Below are 15,703 nucleotides of genomic sequence, written 5' to 3' on the forward strand. Positions count from 1 at the left end.
TTAATTATGGGAAAATTACATGTTTACCACTTTCATGGTACTACTTTTTATTTTTACCACCACTAATGAGATATTTTTAAAAATACATTTTTCATTAAGTGACAAAAGACTCTTATGCGCTTGTTATTTTTATATATAATAAATGATTATTTAAATAAAAAAATAAAAAAAAATAAAAAAAATAAAAAGAATGTAAAATTTTTTTTATGTTTTCGAATTATACTTTTTCAAATTCGAACTTTTTGATAAAATAAAAATTTCGAATTTTTTTTTCGAATTTTTTTTTTACTTTTTTTTCAAATTTCTTTTTGAAAAACAAAAATTATGTTTGAAACTATTTTTTATATATTTTTAAGTATTTATATCTATTATATTAAAAGGGAAACAGTTTTGAAAAATCTACTTATGAAAAGTTACTGGAACTTTTGATTAGCTAATTATGTTTGGTCTTATCTTAATTTTTTTAGTTTATACGATAGTATCAATACATATGGTTACCGAAAAAGAGGGAATCAAATAGTGGGAACTCAGCCCCTCATGTACATTCCTTTTTCCCGTCCATATATATACCATTTAATTATTTATTGTTTATACTTTTTGATTAAAACGAAGTACATACTTAGATTAAGTAAAATATACATGTCGACAAAAAAGTACTATATATATAATCTTTTCATGGACCGTGTAATAATACAATCATCCAATTGAAAACATAGTTAAAAATCTTATTTTAAATGAATTCTATTATTACTTTTCATTTTAATGTTATACATTATATTTTATGCTCATCATCTACAATATTCAGATATTAATTATTAAAATGAGTTAGCATATATCATTAAGCATATTGTATAATGTCATCTTACATTATATAGTTTTAAATATTTACAAAATCAAATTTGATAAAAACATTTTTGTGAATCGTATGTTAAAACAAAATTATATATATTACCTTAACTTAATTTTTATAGAAATTACTATAGTAAAAATTATTTAACATAAATTTAAAAACTATTAAAACCCCCACATATCTATTCAATTTAATTAGCTAAAAAATTACCAAGTAAATCATAACCCATTTCAATATAACAAATGTAATCCTTATAATGAGAGAATAGGTCTGGGTATTCGGGTATTCAGGTATTCAGATCTGTTTCTTTCTATATGATTCTTTGGGTCTTAAACATTTGGACCCAAATAGATATTTGAAATTTTTTTTGTTTGGGCTTAGGTCGGTTCCTTTCATGTTCGGGCCAGTTCGGAATCATAATTCAAATACATATAAAATACATATATATTTGGGTACGTAGCAGGTCTAGATCAGTTTAAATATTTAAGATCAGAAAAGATTAGAAGTATCTGAAAGCCTAAAAATGATTTGAAACTTGAAATATCCAAAAACCAAAAAAAAAATACCTTAAAATATCTGAAATGCTTCCCAAAATATACCGAGAAACCAAAAAATACCCAAACTTTTGTCTGAATACCCGAAATATATTTTTAGCAGTTTGAAATTTTACCTGAAAACTGAAAGTATAACTGTAAACTCAAACCCAAAACAAAAAAGAATATTCATAATACCGAAAACATATATAAAACACCCAAATATACATAACATACACAAAATATTTATGTAATATGAACCAAGATCCTCCAAAACAAATATCCACCATGTATAGTTCCCCGGATCCGATATTTTTTTGTATTTGAGTAATTAGTGAATTAATTTATTTGAGATTTTGAATAAATGTCTAGGCTTAGAGAGAGAGAGAGAGAGAGAGAGAGAGAGAGAGAGAGAGAGAGAGAGAGAGAGAGAGAGAGAGAGAGAGAGAGAGAGAGAGAGAGAGAGAGAGAGAGAGAGAGAGAGAGAGAGAGAGAGAGAGAGAGAGAGAGCTATATAAGAATATACATACAATATCTCAAATAAACTAACTAATTCATAAATTATATAATTTTAAACAAATTTTATTCTTCGATATAATATGATTTTATAATATAATAATGTACATTTATCCCAAAATATCAATTCATATCAAATTTTGTCTATAATCCAAAAAATCCCGCGCTTCAAAAGCGCAGGTCAAAATCTAGTATTTATTAGAATCATAAATTTTACATTCCAAAAACCATACCCCACCCCTCAACTCTAAACCCTAAGTCTAGATTAGTTAACCCTAAGAGTATAATTGTATTTTACCCTTCATTAAAAATGAGGGTAAAAGTGATTAGTGTAAACATGAAAAGTGGTATTATGAATGTGGTATTTGTGGTAATTTCCCCTTAATTATTTAAATTTATTTTTATGTAAAGTTTACATTTTTTGTTAATAATCTATTGGTATTATTTATTGATTTTTGTATATATTCTTTTAGTAATTTAAGTTTTTTAATCAATTTATAAGTTAGAAAAAATTTAAAATAAAAGAAAACATTAATAAAATTTAGAATTTTTTTAAAAAAAAAAACAAAATTTAGAAATAATAAAAATCTAAAATCAAAAACATTTGTCTTTCCTCCCTTTTTTTTTTTTTTTTTTTAACCTTGGGGGTATCCCAGACCCATGAACGAGCCCAGACTAATCCCCAAAGGGGTGGTGCAGCCCACGGATGGACCCTCATTCCGGATATTCAAATGGGCCGTAAGATAGGCCCATATCCATGTGGCCACAAGGTAAGATGTAGTGGGGTGCCTTCGAACCTGGGTTGCTTAGCAATCCCAAAGCTCGTCTACCACTAGACCACCACCTTGTGGTTAAATCTCTATCATTGTTCTTATTTCTATTGAATCTATCTACTACTTCTCTACATTTATATTCTCAAGCACATTCATGGCTATGTTGTAGTGAAAAAGACATTTGTTTTAGGCCTCCAAATAATATATGTTTTATGGCCACTTCTCTCAGTAATTCATTTATAGTATAGTGGTTAAAGAGTCTTCGTAGGAGGGTGTCAACGGAAGTTCGAACCTCAGTCATAGTATCTACAGTTGTTTCCTCAACGATGGTCTTATATGATTTTGATATGTTTTATTTTAAAAAGTTTATGTATGTAGAATAAATGCTTTTAGTTTTTTTTTTTGCCTTAGACCTCCTAAAGTACTCGCACGGCACTACTCTCAAGCCGTCGCATTTTTTTTTATTTTTCTTTCTCCCCAACAAACTAATTTCTTAATTTATTTTTCGTATAGGGCTTCTCACATTCAATCATCTTTCTAAATACTAGGGATTTTCCCGGGCTACGCCCGGGTCTGGACAAATATATTTGTATTTAACATAGTAATGCATATAATATATATTGTGGTCAATTTACAAAATTATAAATTGGATTTGATAGGATTAAAACTTAATTTTTGTATTTTTAATATCTAAAACTACATGTGGGATACATGATGGTGAATGAAAATGCAAATGAATAAAGTTAACTAAGATATATTGCCTTCACTCATACCCAAGCATTAGAGACGCCAATGGCTGATGCTTGATGGCACGAATATGACAATACACAACACTAAAGAGACAATGCATGGATTATTTCATGATTTGTGTATTGTTGATACATGAGTTCTCTATCCATTTAATCCGTAGTAATCTATCATCGTACGCTATAAACTCACTCAGGAGTTACAAAAAAAAAACTTAACACCATTTGAAATTGTTGTAGAAATAGAGAAGGTAAGATTGAAGGAATCATTCACAAAGTGAGTGTGGAGAAAGTGGAGAATCTGCGAGTTGAGTTCATGCCATTGAAATGAAGCTTTATACACTATCATTAGCCTCAAGGAAAAATGTCTGTTATGAAAATATGATCATGTTGATATATGTATTTAATATTTTATTTTATGTTAGGTTTAAGTATATTTATTTAAATTTAGCGCTAACTATAATGGAAAAAAGCAAATTAGAGTGCGGGTACTTGCCACACCCCCTCTTGCGGTAAATACTAATTTTTATTCACTGTTTTCGATTAGTTTTAAAATATGTAGTAAAGTAAATTGGGTTTTTGTGTTTGTCTTTGTTGTAATATTGGTTTGTAATGTATTATGTCTTGTAATCTTTTTACTCTCATGTGTCATATATTCATTTATATTTTTCATTTTAAATGTTTATGTTTCGGTGAATAAAGAACATATACTTATTTATTTAAGAGGAGATATTATAACAACGAATTTTATTTTTTATTTTAATAATATTACATTTCTGGTTGCAGGAATACTATAACATATGTATTTATATAAGAAAATGCATTTTTGAATTCAATAAATGTCACATTTTATTTTCTTCTGAAGTTGATGCCCATTTACAATTATGTATCATTTTAAATATACTCCCTTCGTTTCAATATAGGTAATGTTTTAGATGATTGTTTTTGTTTCACAATAGATGATAGTTTAACATATCTATGTAACTTTAAATTAATCAAAAAATGTGTAGCCAATTGTGTTTTTATTTTTTTTGTTTATAATTAAGTAAATTAATTTTAAATTATATTTCAATGATTTCTTGTTTAGAAAAAATAATTTCTTAATATGTGTGCAAATGACCAAAACTTCATCTACTATAAAACAGAGGGAGTAATAGTTAGACTTGTGAAGTTCAAATTCTCCCAAACCACCGGATACAACATTTGCTTTATCAGATTAGAATTTTGCTCCTGGTATAAAAGTGAATATTAATTTTTATTTCTTGTTTTTAAATGTGATTAATATTATAATTGATAGTAGGATTTCATTTGTTGTGAAAGTACATTTATATATTTTTTGATTAACACTTCTAACCAGTCGGTTTATTGTTTCTTTGTATATTTATTTCTCATGTATCACATAAGAATATTTTTCAATCTCGCCCTTTCGACTGCTTGCTTTATGTGTTTCTGGTTCAGTATTTTGTGGATACATATCGTTATTTTATGTTTGACTTGTATATTAACGTTTATTTGTGGTTATTATATGTAATTGTTTTGTGGGAATGATCGATACACAATGATTAATACTTAGGTGCTTATCTTTTACTGATTTTAGTGAAATCAATTATTCGGGTTAACTTTGGGGAGTATATAGATACTGGTTTTATTATTTTGTTGTTGTCGTAAATTGTCGTCTAAATTTTTATTTGAATCAATTTAAAATGTTTTGTTATCTAGCTTTTGGTTCATCTTATTTATTCTTTTCGTATTTTGGCCATAATCTTTGTTTTGAATGTCTTTTCCCACTTTTTCATTTTTTATTTCATTTGTTATCTTTTTCATTTCAGCCTCGTCTATGATGTTCAGACCGTGCCTAGGTCTAGCTCTACCAGTACTTTTAGTTTTTGGTATTTATTGCTGAGTTTTAAAGATTATATGTTGATTCCAATACCATGGCGTTAAATTCAAGCCGATTGTCTTCATAATCTTTGCCGGAAATGACATTATGATTGAGGCGACCATTTAGTATAAGACTGTGAGATGGACTAAAATACACAGATGTATTATGTTGTGTGTCTGATTAGAGCTTGATTTTGTTGTGATATTGAATTCATATTTTCAATTTATGTAAGATAAGAAAACAGAACTGCTTTCCTAAACCATTCAAGCGATAAGTCCAAATTAATTAGTCATGTTTAAGACCAAACCAAAAAAAATATTATAAAGTAGAGCAAATTTAAACGTTGGTGTTGTGTTGTTTCTATCTATAAAAGAGTGACTCATGTTTGGGAATTCCTTTTGAGATTGCGAAGTGGATTCGCCGAGTTAGGGATGAACGGTCGGGTACCCATTCGAGTTCGGTTCGGGTCTATTCGAGTTTTGGATTTTTGAATTCAAAGATTTCATCCCCATTTGGATATTTCTAAATTTTGGTTCGGGTTCGGTTCCGGTTCAGATCTTTGTGGGCTCGGTTCGGGTTAGAGTTCGGATAACAAATTTAAATTATTTTTTAATTTTTAAAATTTATTATATGCTTAAATCTTCTCAAAATCTATAAATAAATTAAAATATTGCATATAAAGTTGAATAACATATGTCAAAATACCTAAAAATTAACATATAAATTGGCTTAATTTGAATATTTGAATAAGAAATCAATAGATATTTCAAGAATTTTGGTGTTTTGAATATATTTCTATCTATAAAAGAGTGACTCATGTTTGGCAATTCCTTTTGAGATTGCAAAGTGGATTAGCCGAGTTAGGGATGAACGGTCGGGTACCCATTCGAGTTCGGTTCGGGTCTATTCGAGTTTTGGTTTTTGAATTCGAAGATTTCATCCCCATTTGGATATTTCTAAATTTTGGTTCAGTTTCGGTTCCGGTTCGGATCTTTGCGGGTTCGGATAACAAATTTAAATTATTTTTTAATTTTTAAAATTTATTATATGCTTAAATCTTCTCAAAATCTATAAATAAATTAATATATTACATATAAAATTGAATAACATATGTCAAAATACCTAAAAATTAACATATAAATTGGCTTGATTTGAATATTTGAATAAGAAATCAATAGACATTTCAAGAATTTTGGTGTTTTGAATATATTTTAGCTATTTTAGATATTTAATTTTGACTATTTATATATTTTCAAATATTTTGGACAACTTAAAATTATCTTATATATTTGGACATTAAATCTAAAAATAAGTAATATATGTAGGTATATAAATCTATTTTGGATACATTCGGATATTCGAAATGCATCTGTCAGGTTTTGTAAGTGTTTGTTGATATATGGATGGATTGTTTTGTGATTTGTTTGTTTATTGGACTTACGTAGGTATGTGTATATATTCTTATTATGGTGTTAAAAATGTTGTTTTAACTGTAGCCTACTATGGCTATCTAGTTTGTTTGCATTTATTTTCATCTTATCATCGCAAATTCCTTTTCAAAGAGAAAGAAAAACAAAATCAAGAGCTTTATGCTCTCAACCTATATGCATGGATACAGAGCTGACATTTATGCATTTTTTTCTGAGTTACGTTTCTTTACGAAAGTCTATGTAAACATGTAGTGATGTATTTAGTTGTGGACATTATCGATATGCAAAATGCTGTCAACAGACTCAACACTGCCTTTTTAATATAAAAAATTAGTAATTGTCCTCTTTGTGGGAGAGACTTAGCCAGAAATTTAAGAGAAAAATCAAAGTTGAAAATCATATATAATCGATTCAAATCATAGCAAGTTAGGAAATTCGAAACAGACGAAAGCTAAGTGGGGTTGACAGCAGGACGGGCTTGGAACTATCACTCACGCGTGCGTTTGCGACTATTCTCTATCGCTTCAAAACCGGGAGGATTTGGTTCATCGTCTCCTGCTGCAGCAGTGTTGCTGGCAGATGCAGCTGTTTCTCCACCTTCCCCTTCAACAACTGGGGCTTGGTTGTTGCTGCTACTCTCTGAGATAGTTGTAAATGTGTTATTTCAAATTAGCAAGAAGAAAACGTTTTGGTTTGGTTGTCAAAGAAGCTATTTTCTCTTATTGTAGAGACGGTGAAGAAGGTACGATGGTTTGATGTGAAAATGTATGAAGTGACACGTATTATTCCTTTCTAGCAAGCTCTTCAAGACATGTCGGTAGTTCCTGCCCTCCAACGCCATTCATCTGTAGTTTGTTTCAGGGTTTAGAGGCATTCAGGGTGACTGTAACAATTGTAAATATAGACAAATGTAGCGTGTAGGTGAAAGAGAAAAACATACAGCTCATGACCCACCCAGATCAGCAGCATCTCTCTTAGCGAGCTTAGTTTTCTCCATGTCGAAGACCACAAACATAGCATTATCGTTGCCGTCATCAACTGATAGCTCGACACGGTACCTCTGCAAAAAGGTTTGGAAAAATAAACATCCTTTTAAAACTCAGTGTTATCTAAACTGTGTGTGAGAATGTAAATTGCATGCCTGGGTAACACCGGTAACGTTGGGAGAAACGCATTTGTTGCAACGAAGAGAAGTGCCACATTTGTCCAACTTCTGTTGCACCCGATGCAAGCAACGAACGGCCTGCCATTCTGGTGGAGGACCTCAACAATCGGCGCTTTGCAAATGAAATCAGCTTCTCGCGTCTTCACAAAGTCAATACAGTTACGATAGCAAATGCTATTTTCAAGTGACAAAGGACAATTAAACTATAGTGTAAGCCTGAGCGCTACCTGCTGATTAGAGTTGGAGATGAAAGTGTTCCGATCTCTCCTGCTGCACCTCCCAAGCTGAAGACAGCATGTATTATGCAGAATATTAACAGACATTTAAATCTGAGTCTTAGCGCTATAAAGAATGAGTTGTAACCTGGCTGTGAACTCTCTCATGGCAGGAATTTCTGAAGCATAAATTCCTGAAGGTTAATCACATGAGTAGCGGTTAGGCGTTCATCAATACGTGTTTGAGAGATGAAACGTAATATTGTACATATTTGTGCATCTTGCAACTTCATACCTATCAAGTTTTATAATGGAACCGTCCACTAAAGATGGACGGTAGTGATCGGCGCGAGCAGATGGGATGAATCTTTGAATCACCTAATTCTGCGTATGCAATCAATAGAAGAAGTCAACATTTGTTTTTCAACATCTCTTTACAATCCAAGCTTTATATCATGCGCAGTGTAGATTTTTTTTAATTTAAAAACTAAGATAGAATAAATCATGCTTTACATTGTGAAAAGACCATACCTTTTCATCAAGGAAAAGGAGGATGATTCCCGTAACCCCTTTTTTTTTATGTTGCGCGAATCCCAGCGAACCACAGAAAAGGAGGAGACGACCAACAATGTATTGGGAAGTCCTACCAAATCGGAGAGCATCAAAGGTTGAGTGATATCTGATTGGGCAACAACAACGTCAGAGGAATACATTCTTGAAGGAGGCGTCTGGCTTTTGGCAAGTAGATGAAAGATTAGAAGGTGTCGGTGTAGGGGGATTGGAATCGCAAACTTCTCTTATTTATAGGGTTTGAGTTATCCTTTTGGTTTCAAATCGAATAAAGCTTGGATTGTAAAGAAAGGCAGACAAAGAGTTTGTGGGAGTAAAAAATTGTACGCTGAGAGAAAGGAAGATGAACAGGAAGACCATCTTTATTGGGAAAAAAAGGAAGAGGAAACGTAGATGATATTCGCGAGACAGAGAATATAATGATGATGTGGCACTATAATTTATTTTTATTGGCTAATTTTTTAATCTGAGGTGGCATCCCTCTCCTTTGAGGATATATTGCTTTTAGTATAGTATAGATAACGATGAAGTTTATAGCCCTGTTCGTTTGGTTGCCGCAGGTTTCGGCGGCGGCGGCAGCGTCTGCGTCAGCGGCAGCGGCAGCGTCAATGAGGACAGTTGTTGTTCGTTTCGCAGACGCTGACGCTGCCATGACAGCGTCTAATCATTAGTCTAACGGATATTGTTTCATTTAATATCATGAGTCCAAAATCATAAATTCACTTAAACAAAAGACATGTTCTATGCTTAAAAAGTTGTGTTGTTTCATAAACTTAACTATTGAAACTTTTCATAATAAAAAGTTATATATTTTCAATAGCTTGACCATTTAACCACTTCATAATAGAAACCATTTAAGAATTTATACATGGACTATTCCTCCCATCACTCACCATAGTTTTTTTTTTTTTTTATAATTTACTGCATGTTGGCTATGTCTTTCCTAATTAATTAATAATTAACTGTCTGTTGGTGGTATGTTATATAAAAGTTCAATTAGATAAAGAAAATTATGTCTTCATTCTATGAAGATTTATATATATTTTGAAGTCTAACATATTTTTCATATAGTAAGATTTTTCGCACAAAAACAATTGAATCCATTTAATTTTAGAAAAAAATAAGATTTTATTTAATCATTTATTCTTTGATAGGCCTATAGGCTTTTCGTTCTATTCACAACCCCATTTATTTATACAGCACTAAATTCACAGCAATCAAACTTTAATAAAAATTTCAAAATCACAGCTCTTTACATAACATACAACTGTCTACATAGCCAAAAATCCAGCGTAATTTTTTGGAGCTTTCTTTAAAATTCTAAAACAACAAAATCTAAAGCCACATCAAAAATTCTACAGATTTATTTCTACAGCAAATTTTTTAAATCTACAGCCATTACCAATCGAATCCTATATCAAATACTAGGGTAGACCCGCCTTACAGGCGGGATTTGATGGGTTGATTTTTATAAAAAATGTTACTTTGTGTAAATTTCTTTTTATGTTAAATTTGGTGTGAGTATGATTATTGTGAACACCAAATTTGAATTATATAACTAACTAATGATGACCGAGTACTTAGTATTGTTGGATTTTTAATTTTGAATTGAAAGAATTTATAGTGTGGTAAGTTAGTATAAATGTTTTGGTGAATGTTAGTAACTGATATTATTATCAATTTTTGTTACTTGTTTGGCTTTTTGTGCTATTTTTAGTTATATTTACTTATATATAATGCAATTGATCGTGGTTATAAGTTTAATAATAAATAAAGAGAAACGAAAAAAACGCAACAAATGTATTATTTTGGACAATCTAAGCACAGTACGCAAAAATGAGAATCATTTTGACTAAAATATTGTGTCTCAAAATGTAGAGCATTTTGTGTTCATGCGGATCCAGTAAACATGGTTTAGATTTGGTAATAATGATTATAGTGAATTGATATTATATTTAAAAAATCACGGTTTATGGATATAGTATGGTTTATTAACTGAACAAACCAAGCGAACCAAAGATGCTGCTTTTATTATATAATATAGTAGTATGTTTAACGGGTTTAATAATATACATAATACAATTTTATTGATATTTGTTTTTTTTTTTGCCTACAGTCCAATTTTAGGAAAATAAACAAAACATACTTTGACATTTCCGTCGACAAACATCTGATTTAATATTTACTTATTTAATAATATTATGGTTTAATAATTTACTTTTAAAGTTTTTTATTACTATTATCTTAATTGGTCTACTAATTATTTTTCTATATTTTTCTACTTTTTGTTTTATATTTCATTAGGGGACTTAAAATTCTTATGCTCATTGCATATATCTAACTATATATATAACTTTCCTTATAGGGATTTGTTAGTTATAGTTAAATTACTCTTTCTAATCAACCATTGAAAGTTTTACAGTACAATAATTGAGAAGTTTGACTAATTAAACTATATTTTTTATATTAAAGAGTAATTTGATTTATACATAAATATGTACGATAAAGTTAATATTCTCTTACTGAATGTTAGTTATAATTTTTTTCTACCTTTCTTGCTATAATATTCATGAAAGAATATTTCAAGTACACATAATAGTTTATTTAATTAAACATGGGTTTTTTTTTTAATTTATGCTGGCTCTTTCTTTCTGGTGTCTTTGTAGTATGCATATAATTCTATTATATATTTGTGGATATCTTGGATCTTTAAAACATAGTATATATATATATATATATATATATATATATATATATATATATATATATATAATATGTGTCACAGACTCTTTATATGAAACCTTAAATTTAAAACAATGTTTAAGCGTTAAGAAAAAGGTTTTCATAAAAGTAGCAAATGTAAGACAATAAGAGAAGAAGGAGTCCAGTCTTTCAAAATATGACACTTAAAACACTGGTGAACGATACCGTCGTCGAAGCCTATAATTGTTGAAGAACACATTTGCTCCTTTTCCGGCGAAGAGAGTGATAAAGTCAGTACTTGAGAACATACAGGATCAGAGATAGCGTACCAAGTAAACCAGTTCAATGCTAAGCTAAAAATATATGTATACTATAAATATAATGTATACGGGTCATGTGTTTAGCTTCTTAACTATTATGGAGCCGCAGGTACTGTGTGAGCATTATATTTATATTTAGTATTTGTTGAATAAAATGCAAATGAAGGGAAATATCGAATATGAATGGACCCATCGCATGTTTAGTATATGTTGTCGTTGTCAAATTGGACTCAAAATATGCGGATGATTGCCTACGTTAAACATGATCATATTTACAATCATGACAGAATATAGAGAATACTAACTTGAATTAAAAAAAACCATATAATACCAAATATTTCCTAAATGAGATATATTTTATATTTGGTATCAAGAAAACCAAAACTATAGAAGTAGGAAAGTGTAAAAGTCAAACTTGTTAATAAAGCAAACACCAGAAAAGGAAAAAAAAAACAACATAAACGACTTCAGCATTAAAAAACACACAGGAAAAACTGCGTCTTGTACTCCAATCCTCTTCACCTATGCCTTGCGTGCTTTCTTCACCTTCTCCGATGCTACTTGCGCCTGGCTAGGTCCACCAGTTTCAACCTTAGAAGGCACTGTGATGGCATCGGGGTTGTCATCTCCATTGTAAACGTCGCCTCCCTATTTGATAAAAAAAGTCATATATATCTTTATACCGAACAGCCACGTATCTGGAAAAACCTTACATTCTTTAAACCTTACATTCCATAAACCTTAGATTATCAACAAATGCAGGCTGCAGCACACGGTCACGCTCACTGAGGATGCGCGAGACAGTAAAGGTCTGATGATTTGCTGTGAATTTAAGTGCACTCACCCTCACCTGGAATGTGTAGGTCTTACCAACCATGTCTCACACAAATGGTGGGGCCTGTGTTTCCTCTGGGTTGACACCATCACCAGCCTGAGCAAAGAGTGGTTCAATGGAAACTGTATGAATAAGTAGCCAGTAAAAAAATATGAATTACAGTTGATAAAGTACATACCAAAAGATGGTCAGCTTCAAAGGCCCTCATGTTGTGATGTTTGGTCATTACCTGATCGAAACAGACAAACAAAGCTTTACCAGTTTCATCTGCAACGGACATCTCCACACCGTACCTAGCGGACAGAGAACATACATCAAATCCTAAAGGTGAGTTTGCGCTAGGTCAGAAATTTAATGTTACTGAATAAGTTGCCGGAAATTAGCACATACCGGAGGAAACCAACTGCACTGGTATGTTGCAAGGAAGACATGTGAAAGATGATACTGTGCACTAAAGTTGCTTGGCCCAGTTTGAGCAGGAAACATTGCACCATCCCTTCTCCACCTTTATTTCAGTTACTCTTCTGGTACAGATAAACACCTTCAGCTTCACCACCAAAACCCGACCAAAGACATGATGGCTTTACCACATCAGTCTCAATGATCTGATCCAACGTTTTTGGAGTTTCACAGCAGAGTAAACCCCAGTCGAAACGTCTCAGCTTCTCGTCAATCAGGTCTTCTCTAAAGGAAGAAGATGGTAGATTGATGATAACTCTAAAAAAAGGCCAAAACTTGATGATGTCTTGACGGCAAATCTCTTAGAGAATCTCGTCCGTGTGATCAAGAACCAGAAGAAGCTTCGTGTGAGAATTCGTCGAGTAGTGATGTTTCTTTGATGCATCTTGCCATGAGATTAGTCCAGTTCAGTCTTAAAACTTCAAGAACTTTCTTCACAAACTTGTGAACTGAGTCCTTTTCTAGAAGATTCATGCCTGAATCATCAAAACCTAGCAATCTAGGCCCTGTTCTTTTCAGAGACGCTGCGTCAGCGACTTGCAATCAAAAATATAAGTAACTTCTTGTCCAAGTATGTGGAGACTACCACGGACAGCGGTACTTTTGACGCCCAGAAGCAGTTGCTTCACCATTTTAAGTGACGCTACTTTACACAGCTGTCAGAATAGCCACCCGAAATCCTTATAAAAGTTGATCGCAGCTTCGATGACTAATTTTTGATCGCCGGAAGTGATCGCAGCGTCACTGTACCGAACAGGGCCCTAATCTTCTCTTCTACTGTTTCTTCTTCTAGACGTATCCTCTCTAGAAAATAGACAGGACTTGGTTGCTCCTGCTCTTGTTTCAGGTCTTGAATGTTTCTGTCTCGTCTTTCTAGATCCGAACTTGATTCCTGGAACAATTTAGAGCATAAGTTAAACATCAAATCTGTTGTAGAGTCATAAGAAATGTCTTCTCCTGTTCTCAGAGCTTACCGCTGATGAGCTCTCAAGATATCTTAGACTTGTGTACTCAGCAGAACCTGTACAATTGTGGTTGAGAGACCTTACAATGGAGTTGTGAGGATTCGGATCAGAAACCTCCTAGTCCTTGTCCACGGAGCACAACTTGAACCTCTCTCTTCTCTCTTTGAGTTTTATTTGCCGGCTGCTCAACTCATTAGGACCTTCATACACCGGTATTATCACATTGTGAAAGAAGTTATCAAACATCAAAAGCTGGGAAATGGCTCAGCCATAAATCTAAATAAACTAATAGTCAGAAAGGGAGAATTTTCACAGCCTTAAAAATACGAACATTGTGAATAGAAGATATCACACATTAAAAGCTGGGGGATGGCTCGACCATAAATCTACGACAGGAACTTCAAAACACAATGAATAATGATAATCTGGAATCAAGACGGTGGCGATGTATATAGAATATAACCGGAGATCTAATTAAAACTATAAACAAAAATATCAGTAAAATAGATTACTTGAGGATCAAGAAGGAACATATCGACTCACATAAGCTCTCCACCACGCCGGACGTTCCTGGCCTCCCAAAATCGGAGCAGGCGAACTTGAACGGAGGAGGAAGAGTGGCCAGTCTGTAGATCGGAGAGGATAACCAAATCGTTAGCCATGACTCAAACCTTTTGTATAATGATTAGTTTAGAACGAAGGATGATTTTGAAAGCATGAATTCATATCTTTTTATAGTAGACTTCCACCGCCTTGCACTCTCCAGGGTCGCATCGAATGGAGATCGTGTGTGAGTGATTAAGGAGGGCTTTATGAGGGGATCAGTTAATAAGGAAAATGGCCAAAAAAATGTTTTATTAAAGTGTAAATATACATTTATACCCTAGGATTAACTAATCTAGAATTAGAGTTAAAGTTAAATGATGGGGTTTTGATGATGGAGTTCAAATTTTTTTTAAAAAAATAAAACTTTCAAAATAAAAAGAACAATTTTGGTTAATTTTTTCTTTGATGACTATTTTTGCGACAAAAACTAAAAGAAACTATTGAAAGATTGCCCTATAATATATCTTAGTGTTTTAACGTGAATCCTATGCTCTTTTATTTTTTTACAAAGAACGTGAGTCTTATGTATTGCACATTGGCACACCTTATTCATGTTTACGTACATGTGTTATTACACAATTTTATATGAACACTACAAGAAAACACAAGTTTTACGAGGGCAGTTTTCCTCGTTACTTCGTCGTAAAAGCAGTGTTACGACGAATTAGCGAGGAAACGCGTTTCGTCGTTATACGTTTGTCGTAACGCATATATCCTCGCTAATTCGTCGTAAGTTAGCGAGGAAATAATTTCGTCGTAAAAGCGAAGGAGGATATTTCGTCGTAAAGACCACGTAAAGATTCCACGTAAGGACGTCGCTAAGTTTCCTCGTAAATACCACGAAAAGCTTTCCTCGTAAAACCCACGTAAATAAATACTCGTAAAATTAACGTAAATACCTTGAGAGCTTTCCACGTAAAGAAAACGTAAAAACCTTGATAGATTTCCACGTTATTTCCATGTAAATGTTTCCTCGTAAAAACCACGTTAAGCTTCCACGTAAAGAAGCCGCAAAATTAGCTACGAATTTACTTCGTTTCATTATTTTATAGAAATATAAAAAATTATAATTATAAATATAATTATAAATATAATTTAAATTATTAATAAAATTAAAATTCTAAAAAAATCAAAA

General features: G+C 32.0%; 1 long non-coding RNA gene across 13 annotated transcripts; it reads right to left on the minus strand.

Moving 5' to 3' along the window:
* Positions 1 to 2,517: 2,517 nt before the first annotated feature.
* Positions 2,518 to 15,251, minus strand: LOC108870865. Of its 13 annotated transcripts, XR_004449478.1 has the most exons (10): positions 14,506 to 15,229; positions 13,972 to 14,162; positions 12,929 to 13,889; positions 12,717 to 12,831; positions 12,433 to 12,634; positions 8,642 to 12,351; positions 8,406 to 8,494; positions 8,259 to 8,304; positions 8,123 to 8,179; positions 2,518 to 8,035 (listed from the first exon to the last, which is right to left on the minus strand). It is a non-coding gene; the product is annotated as an uncharacterized LOC108870865 (long non-coding RNA). The 13 variants fall into 13 exon arrangements; XR_004449476.1 differs by having other exon boundaries at positions 8,406 to 12,351; positions 14,506 to 15,237; XR_004449474.1 differs by having other exon boundaries at positions 8,259 to 12,351; positions 14,506 to 15,240.
* Between the last annotated feature and the right edge of the window lie 452 nt (positions 15,252 to 15,703).

Source organism: Brassica rapa, chromosome A07 (genome assembly GCF_000309985.2).
Source record: "Brassica rapa cultivar Chiifu-401-42 chromosome A07, CAAS_Brap_v3.01, whole genome shotgun sequence".
In the NCBI taxonomy this organism is placed as follows: Eukaryota; Viridiplantae; Streptophyta; class Magnoliopsida; order Brassicales; family Brassicaceae; genus Brassica; species Brassica rapa.